We start from the raw sequence: 18,447 nt of genomic DNA, 5'->3' as shown, positions 1-18,447 counted from the left end.
GTGGTATTGTGCTTGCAATTCAGATACTCAGAAGCTTTCCCGGTGACTGACTGACTGAAGTCTTGTGAATGCATAACTGTGTGTGAGCTCAGTGGGATTAGGCTTGGAAGAAAACGTTATGTAGGTAGTAAACTGTAGCAGTTCAAGCCCTTTTCTTAGTTTAATTCTCATGCATACCAATGCCTGTGCTTTACTATATAAATAGAAGTTAGAGCAGTTGGTGTACATGTTGTTAACTCTGCTGCTATGCTAGTGAAGGATAAGAATAATATATTTTAATGAAAATGTCTTTTTAATTTTTATCAGGAAGTCGTCTTGAATTTGATGGCTTAGTTATAATTGGAATGCAGTCAGTATGCTGCCCAGTTCTTAATTGCATACTCTATCATATAATTGGGAACATGGCTGTCAGATATACCTATTTTTGTTGTTGAACCCAGGTGTTCTTCCTGGCATATTATTCAACACACAGGAAATCAGTCTTGGCATAAAGTTTTTATACAGTAGTCATGCGAAAAAAACCCAAAAACAACCCCCATGAAGCACCAAGTGAGTATGACTGAACAGACAGAAGAAGATATTGCTGGTATCTTGAAATTAGACTGTTATGTTGTCATTTTATCATGGCCTGCATGTGATCTCCAGGTACCTGTGAAATTTTGTAGGAAACTTCATATGAAGAGGGCTTACCTAAACGCATCCACTTGGGGTTAAACATGTTGCAAGCATTGTGGGCTTCCTGTGCAATGAAGTGCAGCAGGGTAGTGCTTTGGTTAAAGCTTTTTTCAAAACAGCTTATATTATGAAAACTTTATATTATGAAAAAAACGATGAATTTAGAGTTAGTTGACGGTGAGTACAGCTGTATTGAAGCCTGCTTTCTGTCTAATAGGATGTATAGATTGCCTTTCCTTTCTCTTTTCCTGTTTAATTTTGCTCCTGCTCAGATGAAGACAGTGAGGAATTACACGTTATATTGTAATTTAAGGTAACCTGTTTTGAATTCACTTTGTGGAGTGCTTAGAATGTAACTGACCTGACTCTCCATAAGTTTCACCTTTGCAGTGGAAGATACCCTGAGTGGTAATGAATTTTCTTCTATGAAAAATATGTGGTTTCAGAGTCCTATGCAAATTACTTCCTGCTTTTTGTGTAGAAGACAGGTTAAAGGTTGTAAGCTGGTGCTGTTGATCTTGTGTGTGTGCATGTTGTTTGATCTTCTAGTGGTTTAACTTAAAACTCCTTTGGATTTAGGTGTCTCTAATGTACTGGAGGCAAGGTGATGTGTGTACCTGTGATGCAGGGAAGAACTGGACCTAATCTTAAGTGTATTTAGGGCAGAGAAAGAAGCTCTTTGGTTCTAACAAGCTACTATATAATTAAGGAATAATTTGAATTAGGGGAGCTTTTAAGCTTTCAGACAATGTAGTCAACTGTATTTTTATATTCAGAGTTCTACAAGTTCTCTCCTTGAGAAGACATGTAAATTACTGTTATGACAAAACGCATAAATATGTCTAGGATTTGATAGTAATTAATTCATTTCGCTTATCTAAGGCAAGATTAAGTACTTCAGTTTGTAACTGGCTATAAAAAGTAACATGTAAACAAATTTAACACGCATCAGGTGTAATAGCACATTTCATAGAACTGCAGACACTTTGTTTTTAAATGCAGTGGTTTCTCACTTTTACTGTTCACAAACTGAAGTTTAGTCACAGAGTGCCTCTTGACTGGATTTTTGAGGGCAGTTTTTATGTCCTTGGCTTTCTTGAATGACTTGAACTAATATATACCGAAGTGTTAAGTACTATTAAAATGTTGATTAGCACTCTGATAGAATCATGTTATTTACCACTGGTGTGCAAAAAGAATGATTGACTTGAGTTTTCTTGGATTTGTCCTGGTTCAGAAGATGATGTGTATCCACTGATGGGAGTCTCAGAACATGTGCTCTTTGAGGATCTTTTTTTCTAGATGCTGGATTTGGTGGGCTACTTAAATGAGAGTTCCACAACATTGACTTCAAAATAGGTTTGTGTTGCACATCAGCTTTTTTGTGGTCTACATTTCATCTTTGGTTCTTTGTATTTACAAGCACATTATGTACATATATGTAAATTTATTAACACTGATTTTTAAGAGGAATTGGCTATAGTCTTCATTCTTAGATAACTACTAAGCATGCATAAGATCTTTAAATTATGGCAGTCCTTTGTACACTGACTATGTACTGCATTTTAATTCCATCTTTCTGCTTCCTGTGTATTTAATAATGTTTACTTACTCAATGCACGTATTTTTGCTGTTATTTATTCTTTAATTTCTTTACATATTTTCATTCCTGGAGTTCTATATTGATGCTTTAGGGACAAAGATGTGAAACACGGAGCAGAGATCCCAGTGACAAAGGGTGAGAAGGTGTGGGGATACACTGGTTAGCACAGTAAGAGGTTTTAGAAATCAGTAATATCAAAGTTAATTTGAATCGTCATTTATTTTGAAAGGTTCATTATTTAACAGGCATATGTTGGAAAGCAAAGCTAGCAAATTGAAAAAGGATGTGCCAAAATTTATGTGGTCTTGTGGGTACACATTATGGAATAATAGAAAAATTTATTTTGGATAGGACCACTGGAGGTCATCCACTCAAATGCCCAGCTCAGAACAGGGCTACCTTCGTAGTCAGGTGCTGTTGTCCAAGGTCTTGTTTAGTTGAGTCTGGATCATCTCTATGGATGGATACTACACAGCCTCTGGACACCCTTTGCCAGTGTTTAACTACTTTCACTGCAAATTTGTTTTCTAATGTCTTGATTTCCCCCATGGCAACTTGTCTGTAGCCTCCTGTCCTTCTCTTGTGCAGCCTGAAAGACAGTCTGCCCTCATCTTCCAAACACCCTCCTATTTTTAGGTAGGTGAATACAGCGGTAAGATTCCTACCTTAGCTTTCTCTTCCTACAGCTGAACTCAGGTATGTCTGTGGGGAACCCAAACATGAGCACAGCCCTGTAAATGCAGAATGAACAGGAGTATTCAGTTCCCTCAGCTTTGCTTTTGTATATGTATGGAAGCCTTTCTTGACCTTTCACATCCCTTGCTAGTTGCAATTCCAAATGATCTTTGGTTTGCTAATTCTGTGAACGCCTCCTCAGGCAGTGTTTCTGTATTCTTCGTGTTAGCTTCTTCCTCTTCTACCTTGTGTTTGCTTCTTTTGGCTTGAAGCTTGGCTTCTTCCACACCTGCTGCATGTCAGAATGCTGGACTATTCTTGTACTTTGAAGAGGTTGACCTTCAGTATCAGCCAGTTCTCCCAGGCTTCTTTATGTTTCAGGGTAGCCCTTTCATAGAGGTCATACCAACTAGCTTTCTGAACACACAGAAATGTTTCCTCAAGTGCAGGACTGCAATTTTGCTATTAGTCTTGATTGCTTTTCTCAGGATCATAAGATTCACCATCTCCTACGGCTAAAGCTGCCATTGACATTCACATTCCTGACCAGTTCTTTCTTTAGCTTCACCTTGTAACTTTGGAACACTGTGTTAAACCATCACCGTATTTTCCTCCTAAAAAGATTAAGCCTTATAAAGTACTGGCAGCATATAGTAGGATAGAATGTTGGAAAGTTAGGCAATGAAGCTACAGTTTCCTGTTCTTGGTAGGAAATAGGGTTTTTACGACCCAAATGTTAGAAGAATTAAATACTCTCCTATCTGTTGTTGCCTGAAAATGAAAATGTTTGGCATAAAAACTTGAAAATGTTCTTGAAATTGTAATGGAAACAAATTTCTTAGTTTGTTAAAAATGTGTATGAGGAAGAAAAGAGGAACAAAACAGTTTGTCAGACTGTATAGTTGCTACTTGCGACTAAAATCTCTCTTCTGTTGCATGCCCACTCAGAAGTTCTTGGTTTGAACACTGCTTATAAGGAGAAAAATGAGGTATCCTGGGTAAAACTGCCATCTTTCATTTAGAACCTGAAATGAGCATAATTTCTGTAACTTAAAATTAGATAATATTCAATTGACAACAGCAACTGTGCATTGAACACTTGGCACTGAAAATAGTAATTTCAGATTAGATGAGAGTCTCTCTACCGGTAAATTAGATGGTGGACTATTGTGTCAGACCTGGTTTTCTGCACAAACTCTTTTGGTTTCTGAATCATACCCATTGAGAAAAAAGTAATTTGTTGTTTATCTGAAATAGTTGAAACCAGTGCATATGTTCGTATTTCTTAATGAATTTCAGGTGGCATTGTTTGTTCTGGAATGGGAAACAAAAAGATTGGAGTACTGGGGTGATAATTTTCCCACTTACACCTAACATTTAACAGATTTTTTTGTTTGTTCCTTTCTGGACCATTCATATATTTTTGAAAGTACCTCTTTTCAAAGTTCACAAAGCATTGCATCCAACTCATGCTCATTCACTGTATTTTTACTAAATAAAATAGGCAGTGATTTTTGAAGGGAAAAAAACCTTTAAACACCTTTGCTTTCTGCAATTTATTGATGTTTACGGTAGTGTAACAAGCAAGATCCCAGGTGGCTGTTATTTCTGACCATTTACAGAAAGCATGCAAGTTCACTGATGGTGATACCTTATTTGCAGCTTTTACTGACGAGTTAAAACTTTTCTGTCCCCTGTACATAAATATGGACCAAAAGAAGCCTGATAGACTAATTAGCTAATGTTAAGTTTTACTGCTTGGTTTACCACATTTAGAGACTACTATTTAGCAAATGATGAAAATTGGATTAAGTGTAGTGATAGCAATGCTGGCATCTTTTTTCAGTGCCAAGAGAAAATGAAGCATCGTGACATTTTTGACATTTGAGATGAAGTACTCCTCTGAATTCTTTGAAGTTCTGTCTGTATCTTTAAGCCTTTTCAATTGTTTGGTTTTAGGTGAACAGTCATGAAAATAGAGAACTTTAAAAGATATTTTGCAATTTGAAAAAGGTTAGGAAAAAAAAAATATATTGCATCTTTATTATACGTGTGTTTCTCCTGTGTAGAAAGAGTTCTATTCTTGCCATCTGGTTGGATGCCCAAAGTAGCTGTGTGCTTTCTGTATGATCTGTTAAATGTACATATATTGTCTAAATTTGTTACTTATTGGATACTTCTTTTAAAAGTCTTATCCAAAACTTTGCATTTCAGAAACTTAAAGCTCATTCTTCAATCTGTATAAAATGCATTTGGTTTCCGGTCTGTGGATTTTCATCATCTTGAAATACAGTAGGTGTTACAGCTATTGCAGTGGACAGTTTTGCAAATACTTGCAAATTATGTATGTGTGTAGCCTGAAATATTGAAAAAGTGAGTCACCTATTTATCTTTAAAAATAACTGTCATCAACAGAAATACCTATTTTTTTAGATTAATCGAAGGACTGTTGGTTTGAAGTGAACTCTTTGTCATTGCATGTTTCTTTTTTAAGGTTAATTCAGTTCAAACTTGTAGCATGATCATTGACATTTACATGCTATGGATCATGAGGCCTGCACGCAGTAAAGGAATTCACACAGATCAGAAATATCTATAGAAGAAAAGTAGGAAATGTCTTGGGCAGTTATCACCATTATTTTTCTTTCCCCTCCTGCCTTCCAGTGCTCCAAAAGAAAGTGGTTGGGCTGGATGGATGAATGTTTGATGCAGAAGATGCAGGTTATTGGCACGTGCCCAGTACACATGTGAAAAATAGGAAGTTTGCAACACAAACCTCAACCAGGACACAGACCTTAAGTTATTTCACTATTAGTGAATGGCGAATCAACTTTGCAGAGAGAAAGTGAACGTGATAGAAATAATATGCAGGGCTTTCTCTTTTGCTGCAAGGGAAGTGCTGATTTTTATTTTTACAGAAATACATTCACTAATGTTCTTCCCTTATTAAAACTCTTATCTAAGTCTTTACGAGATATCGTGGTCTCTGTCCAGACTTGTATATTTCTGTTATTTAGTGCTATTTTTTTTTGAGATAAACCAAAATAAAAAATTTTAAAAAATATATCTCAGCTTTGTAATGAAAGTGATAGTGGACCCAAATAACTTGTATGAAGACATTTTTAATGAGCATTTACTGGAGAACCTCTGTAAAAGCTAAAATATCACAACAAAGCCTTACAGACTTTTCTGTGGTCTTGTATATTAAATATCTTGTTGCCTACTTTAACAGTTCTCACAATTCAGAATGCAGGTAGAGTGGTACTGTGCCAGTGTTTTAACTGACAAAATTTATTGGAGGCTTTTTATAAATGTGATTCAGATACTAGAAACATGAGTAGTTCCTTATAACTCATTCTGTGTTGAATGAAGGAAAATTAGAAGAATTCAGCCTGTTGCACGTATGGAGAGTTCGTGCTGATAAATCAAGTGGCCAACGATCAATTTCTGAAGCTTTTAAAATACTTGTTCATATATACATACACGACAGTTTTCTAACAAATAAAAGCGGTATTATTCTAGTTAATTTTGTACAGGTTTTCTGATGCATGTAGAATAGATAATGCAAATGTATTAGGAACTGTGACCTAACTTTGTGTGTTAGGAGCCAAGAACAAATTCTGCATGCACGTATCTCCTATTTTAATCTTTAAAACGAGCAAACTTTAAAAGCAAGGAATACGCTTGAGCATAAGAATCTGACTAACTTGACAATTGCTTGCTCATTAGATACTCACAGAGTTCTGCTCTTGGGAAACATGATTTGTTTGGTTAGAGCAAGGTAAGTAGGGGAGTGAAGTTAGAAATACAGTTTAAAGAATGGGGAGCTGGTGATGGCAAGCGCTACATGACTTGGAGACGGTTAAGGAGGTAAAGATATTAATAAAAATCTGTGGGCAGTAAAGTACAATAGAGCTCTTTAAATATAGAGGGTATTCTTGAAGGATACAAAAGCTTAGTAATGATAGAAGCCCAGTAATGGGCAAGGATGATAAATTTCTGCTGTGCAGAAAAAGGCATAAATATTCAATAAATATTATGTTCTGTATTCAGAAAGAGGCTGGATTATGCTTTTACATCTCACCTCCTCCATCATTAGTGATGGAAAGAATGTATTATCACTGTACCAGCAACTATTAATGTTAAATGTTTTTAAATCTGCACTGACACCTACAGATTCTAAAAAAAAAAAAAAAACCTCACAAAAAAAAGCTTAGAAGCTATATGAATTATTAATTTTGAATTTTAACAAATCATGGAACAGTGGAGGAATTCTAGAAGGCTGGAGGGGAAGTAATGTACCCAAATTTAGAAAGTATAATATGAGCACCTTGAAAAGACATAGCATGCCATCAGTGTAGATTCAAAGAAGAATTGCATAATTAATACTGGTCAGAATGGGCAAGTCAGCCCCTACCTTGTAGTGCTGCATGGGGCTACTCCATGGGAAGGAACTTGCATTTGCCTTCACCCTTGTTGAATTTCACAGATTCCTGATAGCTCTTTCCTCCAGCCTGTCTAGGTCTTTCTGAATAGAGTCTCTGCCCTGCAGGTCCCAACTTCCTCAGTCGCACACATGCAAGGAGTGCACTCTATTGCATTATTGAGGTTGTTAAAAAAGATGTTAGTGCAGGTTCCAGGGTTGATCCCAGAGGCATACCATTGGTAAGTGGTTGCCAGCTGAACTTCATACCACTGATTCCCCCCACCCTTTTGCCTGGCAGTCCAGCCAGTTTTCCATGCACCTTATCATCTACTTTCCAATACTTATCAATTTGGCTGTGAGGAAGCCGTGGGAGACCATGTCAAAGACCTTCATAAAGTCAAGATGAACAACACTCACTGCCCTCACTTTATCCACAGGACTAGTCGTCTCATTGCAGAAAGTAGCTAGGTTAGTTGGGTGTGATTTATCTTTGGTAAATCTGCTGGCTGTCCCCTCCTCCCTGTCCCTCACATGGCTGAAAATGCCTTCAAGGAGGCTTTGCTCCATAACTTTTCTGTGGACAGAGATTAGGCCGACTGGCCTGTGGTTCCCCAGATCCTCTTTCTTGCCTATCTTGAAGATAGGTGTGCTATGTGCCACTTTCCAGTCTTTAGGAATCTCCCTTGATGCCATGACTTTTAAAAGATGATAGAGTGCATCCTTGCAGTGATGTCGTTCAGCTCCCTCAGTGCTCTTGGATACATCCTTCTGATCCTATGTGTATATAGGATTTGTATATGTCCAGTTGTATTCTCTTACTGATCTGCATCTTCAACTGCTGTTGGTAACATGTTACTACTGCAGCCTTTTCCACGCCTGCTGTCACCTGGTCCCCTTCTCCATCAAGCGTTAGGCCTGCATATTCCTTAGCCTTTCTTTTGTTGCCAGTGTACCTGCAGCAGTCTTGTCACCTTTCCCATCCCTTGCCAGTTGCAGCTCCAGGTGAGCTGTGCCTTTCCTAACTAGCTCTGTGCATGCTTGAGCAGTGTCTCAAATAGTTAAAACTACTGAAATTTAGAGACACTGAATATGACTACCAAAGTTTGGCTTTGTACAATCCTTAATGTAGGAATTAGTACCACTATTGAAAAAAATAGGTTTCTGGTTATTTAATTACGCTAAGCGAGCAGAGCCTCAGTGTTAGAATTCGAAGACTTGACATGACTCAAGAGTATGGGTGTCCCACAGCATGGTTTTCATGGGAAATTAATGAAAAGGTGCTGTGTGTCAAACCACAAAAGCCTAGTTGCTTTAAAAGCTTGGTCATGCTTAATTGTTTTTCTCTTGAAGTACTAATTCAGTTTGGTCTTGCTTAGTTTGAGATTTAACTGAATGAATTAGGAATACAAATATCCTTAGGAACAGAAGGCAAAGCTGGAGGCCCAAAGAGAAAGAAGAATGTTCCCAGGGTTAGCATAGTGTGTGCACCACAGCTGGTTGCTGGACAGTGGCCAGGAATAATTTTGACATGTTTATTTCACATTTTTTCTCCACGAACATGTTTTGAGGACACTTCATTATGTCTGATAGTCTTTGAAGCTCTGTGCTTTTCACGTTTTTCAAGCAACAATCAGGGTGGTGGATACAAAAACGAAAATTATATTGGCGAGGAGTATTTGCACACTGAAAACAATGCAAAATGAGTGAGTGAAGACAGTGAACTAGGAGAGGTTAGATTTTGATTTATTCTTTTTTGTATATTTGTGTGAAGGTTTTTGTAATGAGAAGGTATATTTCATCAGTAACATTGTGAGGACAGACAGTAATAAATCCTGTGAAAAAGAGATCATTTAAGTAAATCATAGAATATGGATATCCACTTTGTCTTGCTAATGTTGTCCTGTGTGCTGCATGGTGAATGGTGTACCAGTTTGAACAACAGCCACTGGTGTATATTGCTTCTGGATGCTAATCAATCAATCAATCAATGTTACCAAATCTAGATAAGTCTGTGGAATATTTTTGTCTATCTAAATTTTATGATTGGTATTCAGAAATGTGTTTATACCACATTGACTACAAAATACACTGTTATGTTTTGATTGTTCTTAAAATAAATGATATATCAGTCACTTCGGCCCATCGGTTGCTTTGTCAGTTGGGTCAGATCTTGGGGAGCTCCCAGCTGGGGAATTGGGGCGTTCCATGCAGGAGAATCCATTGAAGCGGGGGAACAGTCCTTTCTCAGAAAAGGAGAGGGATATGACTGTTTGAGCAAAGAATGTGGGCGAGCAGCTGAACTTCTCTGCCGGGGTCTGTATGAAATAGTTTGGGCGCAGCAGCAGCAGGGAGGGAGGATGCTGCACCCTCTGCGTGTGCTCAGCACGCAGCTGGGCGATCCCTTCTCTGCCTGCAGCTTTCACAAGGGTTCTACAGCTGTAGCCCACTTCTGCTGTGAAAGTTGAACTGCCCTTAATTTTGCAAGATAATTTTGACTAAATTAGTTGTGTGATGGCAATTTTTTTATCTACAACTATGAAATTTATGCAATATTCTTTAACACTTAAGGTACTTACTGTCACAGAACTTACATAAAATGTGACCTTTTAATTTTTGCACTAAACTCGGAACACTTGAGTTTTATGAGGTTGTTTCAGTGAGATGATGTCCTAATTTGTAAACTTAATATTTGATGCTTCTTCTGCTGTAGAGCAGTTTACTATATGCTTAGGAAGCACTAAAGGTGGAAGTCATATAGAATTTAAGTTGCTTATGCAAGTCATTATATTTTTATGAGCTTTTTAAGTGTGATCTGTTAAGTACATATTCCTTTCTGGTGAGTAGGATCACATTTGGGAAACATAGGGTATAATTAATAGTTGGGCAATGTTTTTAATGTTCAGCATCATTAAGAAAATCCAACTATTATATTTACATAACTGGTTTTAAAAGTATATGTGTTCTGTTGGGCCCTCAGCTAAAAAGGTCCTTAGCCCTGAAACACAGTCCAGGTTAGCAGTGTTAGAGCCAAAGTTTGGGGGTAGAATCAGTGTGGTACAAAACCAGTCAAAACAGTTCTTAATACAGCATCTGATTAGTTATCTGATATGTTTTTCAGAACAGGGCAAGGACCAGCTGTGCCTCACAATAGTAAACATATTCTCAAGTGAATTCTTCTTCTGTAGAATTTGGAAGTTAAGTTTTTGAGTTCAGCTGAAGAAAATAGGCCCTTTCATTCAATGTAAGAAACCAAATATTTCAGTGTATAATTCTTATTAAGAGCTTTTTTCGTTGAGAGAAATTATGCTTTAGAATCTGGTATGCTTTTGATTCGTCTTAGGCATTGGGCAATGTTACTTTTTAATTTTTTTGGCTCTTAATACCATTTTTCTTGTTTCTTTAATTTCTGCCTTACAAATGTGTGTGCAATAGGTGAACCCTTTTGAGGGGGGGGACAATGGACTTTCTCTTTAAAGTCATTAGTTGATAGGCAATTTGAATTTTAACATCCTGGAAATGCGTACCATCTTTGCCAAGCTCATTTATTGCTTGATCAGACATGGTCATAATCTCACTTTGTCGTCTGCGGCATGTAGTTGCAAGATCCTTTTATTTTTTGTATTTTTTTTTTCCAGTTCTTGAATGCTTGTTTTGATTGAGACTATGAATAAGACACATTGAAGTAACTTTTTTAAATGCAGTGTATTTTTTGTATGGAGGATATTGCTGCACACACATTATAAATGTAGTTTTCTGACTGAAAGCTGTCTAGCTGACTTTTTAAAAAACTCCGTAACGGAAATTCTTATAAAAACAACTATAGATGATGCTCACTTTACTTATTTAGTAAAATGGCAAAATTTAGTACTATGCTCCAGTTTGCAGCTGTAAAGTCAGAAATAATTCCATTATTTGAGTCAGAATTGCAAAGGCAATTCATATTGCAAATTTTAGAGTGGTTTTTTGCTTTTTGTCAGCTGTTGGTTACCTTTCTTCTAAGTAGAACTTTAACAACATGTTCAGACTTTATTAAAATAGCAAAAACCTTGGACAAAATTTTTCCTATGAGATAAGCTTTATCTCATTTTTGTCTCCTGTGGGATTCAGATTAGTGTCCAAATAACCCAAAATACCATAGTCAAAGTAGAAGAAGTGATTAGGGATTGATTGTTTCTTTTTTAGCCTTTACATAATTCAAGGGCCAGCTGGGATTCTGCAGAGACTTTAGTCCCATGTTTCCAAAGTCAGTCAGTCAGATTGTGCATGTGAATGTTTTGTACTCTTGTGTTAATCCTTACATTATTAATGGAATTTTTAGGGCTGTGTTATCTGAGCCATTCAAATACTTTTTGACTATTTGTAAGTTCTGAGGTATTAAATATCTCTAAAATATATAAGAACTACCAAATTTAGAAAACGGAACAGTTACTCTCCTTTCAGTATTGCAGTCCTGGCTGATTATTTCTGTAGTCTAAATTGATAATTAACAGAATCCTAAAACTTCATTTTCACCAGAAAATTGTTGTTATGCTACCAGTAATAGCTTATTCCTCAAATATCAAAGTTGAGGAGAATATAAAAAGAAGTTAAAAAAAAAAGGCAAGTAAAATACAAGTAATGTTTTCTTTGTTTTTCCTTTAGTCATCTTTAATTATTTTGGTTGGTACCTTTGTCTGTCATAGGTTAACCTCATTCTAGTCTTTGAAATAACTTGTTTATATGTAGTCTAAGAGCAAGTAAAAAAGTATATATGGCGATTTATTATAAAATATCTTTGTTCTGTGACACTCAGTCAAATTCTGTAAGCCTTCAGCATAGCATGAAATACAGGAAGGGGTTTTTTTGAGTACCTTTTTAGCTAATTTTGAAGTGTTGTAAGAGTATTGCAGCAGGAATTGCTGGAACAATCTGCCCTTATATACATAGACCCAATGTTACTGTGATTTTCAGCCTATCCTTTGTTGTCAAGGGGTGAGTATAATTTGATTTCTGAAAGGCATTTGTTGAGGTTGAAGGTTTTCAAGTTCCATCTGGACAAAGCCCTAAGCCCAGTGTTGACCCTGCTTTAAGCGGGAGGTTGGACAGGATGACCTAGCGTGATCCCTGCCAACCTGAATGATTATGTGAAGTACCTGTGTGCACAGTTGCAGACGTTTGTCTAATGCTATGTAAGTTTTATTATAACTGCAATGAACTCGATGTTTAGTATTTGTGATATTGTTTATCCGAAAAGAAAGCTAATGTACTGCAGCAGACACATAATGAAAGATAAATCATGTATTCTGTCCCTATTAGGCCAAAACAGTCATTAATTGTGAACAACAGCAAAGTCAAAAAGTATCAAAATTTAATCAGGCATTGCAAACTGAAAACCATAATGGTGTACTGCAATTCCACTGTGAATGACAGATTTCTAACCAAGTTGTAAGATATGTAGGTTCTATCTTATGAAACTGAGTTGTTGAGAATCCTGGCAAAACTTCCTAGCAGTTTGGACCCGAGCAATAAATTAATGCTTAATTTAGGACAAGGATAATGTAGAGGGGCAAGAGTAGAAGGAATTGTAGAGTTTGAATTTTAAAGTAAATTCTAGAGTAGTCATTGCCAAGTAAGAGAGCTAGATGTGGGGTTTTTATTGATTTATTACAAATATTAAATTAAGTTGAACTTATATTGTAAGAACTATTGGCAGCATAGATTTCACAGTGTCTTATAAAACCAAAATAACTACTTTATATTTTCCATAACTATTGTTTCTAGGTGCCCTCAGAATCAAGAACAAAGTGTAGCAATTTGTACTGGTTCATCATTTCACAGTTACTTTCACAACCCTAAGATCCAAGGCTGTATTTTAAAATCAGAAGCTTTGACCTTTTAATATACAATAATGGCAAAGTTGTCTAATACAGGACTCCAGTTCATGGCATTCAAAGCAGTACTACTGAGAATGTCTTTTTATGTTTTCCTTAGTAAATACTATCTGTCACTTTAAATTGGAAATTTGGAAAAAAAATTATTATTTTTTGGTATTTATGAGTTGTCTAATATTAGGCATAAGAGCAACTGTGCTGCTGTTTGCTCTTCTTTTTTAGTTTTTCAGAATAGGTTTGTTTTCTCAAATGGAAAATAGTTGAGGCTATTTACAGTTGTAAAAACTGTTCAACTACAATTTAATACACATACATTTCATAAAATGAAGAATCGATATTGCTTCTTTTTTAGCCTTTTCTTGTCCCAGGCATCCTTTTGAGAAACTCAGCTTTTATAAATTTTGTCTCAGGTCCTTGAATTTGCTCTCTTGGAGATAGTTATAGTTGTAAAATAAGAATTACTGAGACTGTATGCTGGGCTGCAATAGTAAAAAATGTGTGGAATATCCTCATTTCTTGCAGTGTATGTGCTAGTCTTTATTCATACAATTGAAAAACCTTAGAAGCTGATGTCAAAAGATTTGTCTCCTCGAGAAACAATCACTTTTTATTTGCTTTTTATTTTAAGCCAAACGCTGAAGCCGCCCTATGTTGTTTCATAAATAAGCTTTTATCATCAGCAACATGTTATTGAAAGTAGCATAGAACCTGTCGTGTAGGCACAGTTCCACTCTGACAGATGGGCATGGTGTAGGCTTTGCCAGCCAACCATTCTATACATCACCTAACAGAGGATGAAGGAAAAATTTTTGTCCAGGATTGCCACTGTGGCATTCAGTGCTTTTGAGGCTTGAAGTTCAGGAAATGTGCTCAGACTCATCCGTCTCGTAGCATGATCAAAAATTTTAAAATAGCCTGGGTTTTAGGTTCTGCTGGGTTTGTACTGGGAAAAGTGACCAGTTGCTGTGAGGCTTCTGTTTCTTTTTGGCTGTCTGCTGAAGTCACCTAATGGGCTCAGCCAGAAGGAATTCTGCCACGGAGACACATTTCTCCCAGATTAATTACCTAAGTATGGAAGCATAAGCAGTGTGTAATTTCTCTTGTAAGAAAGCTGTTGTTTGTGACTACGTGCGTATCTCTTTGGATATAGAATAGGAGGGTGAGGATCTACTGATCTAGGATGAAATCCTAGAGCGAAGATATGACTTAAAATAAAAAATTTTGAATAAGAATAAATCAGACTTCCACGTCTGAAGATTTGTATAGTGAAATGCAGAATATTTTTGCAGGTCTTCAAAAATGCAAATCAACTATTGCTTGATTATTGGGGTTTGGGGTTTTGGAGGTTTTTTTTTTTAAATTTTTTAAAAAATTGGCTTAATGCCTTGTGCTTGATTTTATAAAGTAGCCAAACACTGCAGGCTTTTGGCAAGTGTACTTGCTTGAACAAATGCCTTTGTGTGTTACGCTAGTCAATCTTTGTCATTTTTAGCTTCCTCAGTATTTTTGCATAGCTTCAATGTTTTAATCATTTATTTGACGTCTAACTCGGCCTTTAAATACCAATGGATTTTGCTAACTTTCCTGGAAGCTATGCTGACATGATTCATTCATGCTTTTTGGAGAACTTTGGTTTCTGTTGAAAAGTTCCTAGATTTTGGGAAAGAATGGTTGCGTGGCACTGTCATTTACAAGATGGCACAGTATGTGAAAGAACAGGTGTGAAAAATGAAGTGAATAAAATTGCTTTTGAAATAAAAATTGACATTTCATGGGCTTCTGTTAGAACGTCTTTTCTAAACTGTACTGTTTAATTTTTCTTCTTAGCTGAGTGTTTTCCTTCTGAAATGAAATTACATAATATTTAAGTAACACTTCTTTACATGCCTAGTTTTAAATTAAAATTCATAATTAAGCTTAATATGAAATTATAAGATTTGATTTAATGCTTTTTTCCAGTACCTGAACTAATATTCACTGCATTAGAAGGTGCAGTTGTCATTGAGAAGCTTTGTTCTTTTAACAAAAGGTACCAAAAATAAATTCAGTTAGGGTCATACTGGTTTAGTTTAATACTGTTATGATAATGAATACTGTAATTACTTTCAGATAGTTCTTCCTTCCCAGAGGATGAGGTTTTTAGTTTTGATGCCTGCTTAAAGCATGAGAATGACAGTAAAATTAATGTCATAACCTTTACAGCCTATTTATCGTTTTCTGTGTAGTATCCTAAAGGATTTTATGTAACATCTAAAATAAATGTCTTAGTATGGACAAGCATCAAATTAGGTTAATTGGGTTCACCTGATATTCAGATTCAGTCTGTCTGTCAGGACACCAATATCATATAAAAGACCTGTGGGTATTTTTCTGTGAAAATTGCTTTTAAATTATTACATGTGTATGTTCCGGTTCCTTTGATTGGTAAAGACCAATTTACAGTGTAGTTTTTTTCCAGTTTATTTGATATTTTTGCTGCTTCTGGTTGAAAATTCGTTTATCCTTTCATTCTGTGGTAACATAAGGAGTAGTATAGGCATGATAGAGCTTATTTTATGGTATTAAGATAAATTCTACTTTTTAATTCTGTCCAACCTCAACTCCACTTCACTTGTAATAATTTTCTTTTCAACTATTTAACCAGTCAGCAGCAGATTTCAAGAGAACTGTTTTGAGTTCTGGAGTACTGTGACTTGACTGATTTTATTTATTGTCCTATGGTAGAATTACAAACTGAGCAAAACAGATTTTAAGATTATATAGCATTTTAAAAGTTTTATCTTTTGGAGAGGCTATCAGGTGAAGAAAATTTGTTGATAATGCCAGATAGAAATAATCTATATAATCTTCTGTATTTGGAAAGAACCGGTATTGGACTCAACTATAATGAAGGAACACTGTAAGAACGTTTGCCGCCTCAGTGTTCAATGAAAACAACGGGACATCCTGAATTATTAGTGGTGTCCAATGTAAAATTTGTTCTGGATGTGAGAGTGTAAAACAGGTACAAAATTTAGTTAGTTTTATTCATAAGGTTGGTCATGAACATCAATATCAACATTTTTGAATGTCAGCATTTTTGGAGGGGGAAGTAGTCATGCCAAGCCAGATTTATAGTCAAATGAAAAAAAAAAAAAATTCTGCTGAGGGCGGGTATAGTAGCTATATGGATGTTACATCCTTTAACTTCTATACTGTGCATTAATTAACTCAGAATTTCAGAACTTTTTGATAAGACTGCAGTTTATGTTTAGGACGTGCATCACGTATATGTAGATATTAAGTATCTGGTAAATGTATTAGAAATAGGCTGAAGGACATCAGAAACTTTCAGTGAGAAAGGAACATGAATCATTGTACTTGTAGTAAAGTTGTGGTGGGACTGGTTCCAAGACTAGCGCTAGGCAGTGATCAGAAAGACAGTATCACTGCTGATAAATTTGAAAATAGTGTAGAGCGTAGACAGGACAGACATACAAAGTTATGTAGTTTGCTTTGGCATTGGTATTCAAAGACGACATGAAAACATGCTTTAATACAGCCATACATATAGCAATGGATAGAAAAATTTGAAGGGATGGTAAGCAACAGCTTGCCCTGACTTCAAAATCTTGAGCTATTCAGCTTTTCCAAAAAGGAAGGTTACTCGATCAAATATCTGCAAAAGTAAATGGCAGTGAAAGGTTCTTCAGTGTAACAACAATCAAAAATATTCATGAATGGCTAGAAGATGAAAAGTTAATTTGAGAATTATTTTTTTTTATTGACAGTAGCTGATCAGTGTACTAGTCTGTCAAATAAGCACTGGATTTTCTAGATTAAGACCATTATCTTACTGCAGTTAGAGTTGAATTCAAATCAAAGATACCTGTACAAAATGTTTGGATTTTTATGGTCCAGTTTTCTGTCCTAGTGCTACGGTTTGTGAATGCTTGGAAGAAGATGTGGAGCTTGTGATTCCACATGGTATTCTAAGAATTATTGTTCTATATCCTGAAGTCTGGTTTGTTTGCTATAATTCTAAGAGGAAGTAGTAACCAGAAGTGAGGAACCCTTTAAAACTTATTTAATAATTCCTACAACTGGGAGGGACCATGAAAACCTATAAAAATATAATTTCAAAATAATAATTTTGAAAACCATCATTTGAACGTCATTTCTTGCTTTTTTTTTTTTTTTTACAAGAATGTGCATTGCTGTAACTTCCTCAGTATGTTTTCAAGACTTGGAAATCCCAAAGTGGAAGAAAAACTTCTGACTTTGTTTCTGTAAAAAGAACTTGTTGAGCAACACGGCCTTAAAAAAGGATGTCTTACAACTGTGGGTGACAAGTTGAAAAGGTTCCTTGAAGTGTTTTGCCATTCCAAAATCACATCAATGTGGTCTGTTCCATTCTTGTAGGTTAAGAGCGAGTTGTCTATATGTTACCATGATGTGAAACTAGGTTTAGATGAGCCGACATATGTTTGTGTCCTGGGTCTGACAGACCAGAGGTTGACAGCGTAAGCACCACGGACAGAGGCTCTTGGAGGCAGCCTGGGATCTGCTGATCGGCGCCGGCAAACCTGTGCCAGCAGGTGCTGGTTGACATACAAGAGCTTCTCATTACCCATGGCTCAGCACATCACCTATTTGCTGTATGAGAGGTGTCTCCTCACAGCAGCACCACTACATTTTCCTTTATGCTTTGCTATTGAACTTCCTGGAAATGGAATTGGTTTTGCCTCTCTTATACTTCACTGCTGCCCACATAACCATCTCCTTCCTGGAACCTCTCCATACCTTTTTTGAGAGTCAGTTGCATCATATAAGGAAATATATTCCAGACTTATTTTTGTGATTGGTAATTACATCAGAATTTGTCCTAACTATTTTTGTATTTATCCAAACCCAGTCTTTTGGTACTTCCTGTGCTCAGAAGGGTGCTCTTGAGTGCATGTCTGGAATGTTCCTTATGTCAGATCCTACCAGCTGTTAAATTGGCCAGGAAAGTAAGAAAACTCCGCATCCGCACAGCTGGCTCTGCTCATGGGAAATGTTATACCAGATATGCACTGGTGTGTAAGCCTAGATCCAAGTAACCCCCCAAGTAGTTGGAGTTCCATCTGTGTCAGTCAATGGGCTTGTCTGTTACCTTCCCAAAGCCTGCATCAGGAGAACAAGAGATTACATACCCTCTGTGACTGTTAACATGTTAA

Source organism: Numenius arquata, chromosome 12 (assembly GCF_964106895.1).
Source record: "Numenius arquata chromosome 12, bNumArq3.hap1.1, whole genome shotgun sequence".
Classification (NCBI taxonomy): domain Eukaryota; kingdom Metazoa; phylum Chordata; class Aves; order Charadriiformes; family Scolopacidae; genus Numenius; species Numenius arquata.
The sequence above is the reverse complement of the archived record's forward strand: the minus strand, read 5'-3'. Positions refer to the sequence as shown.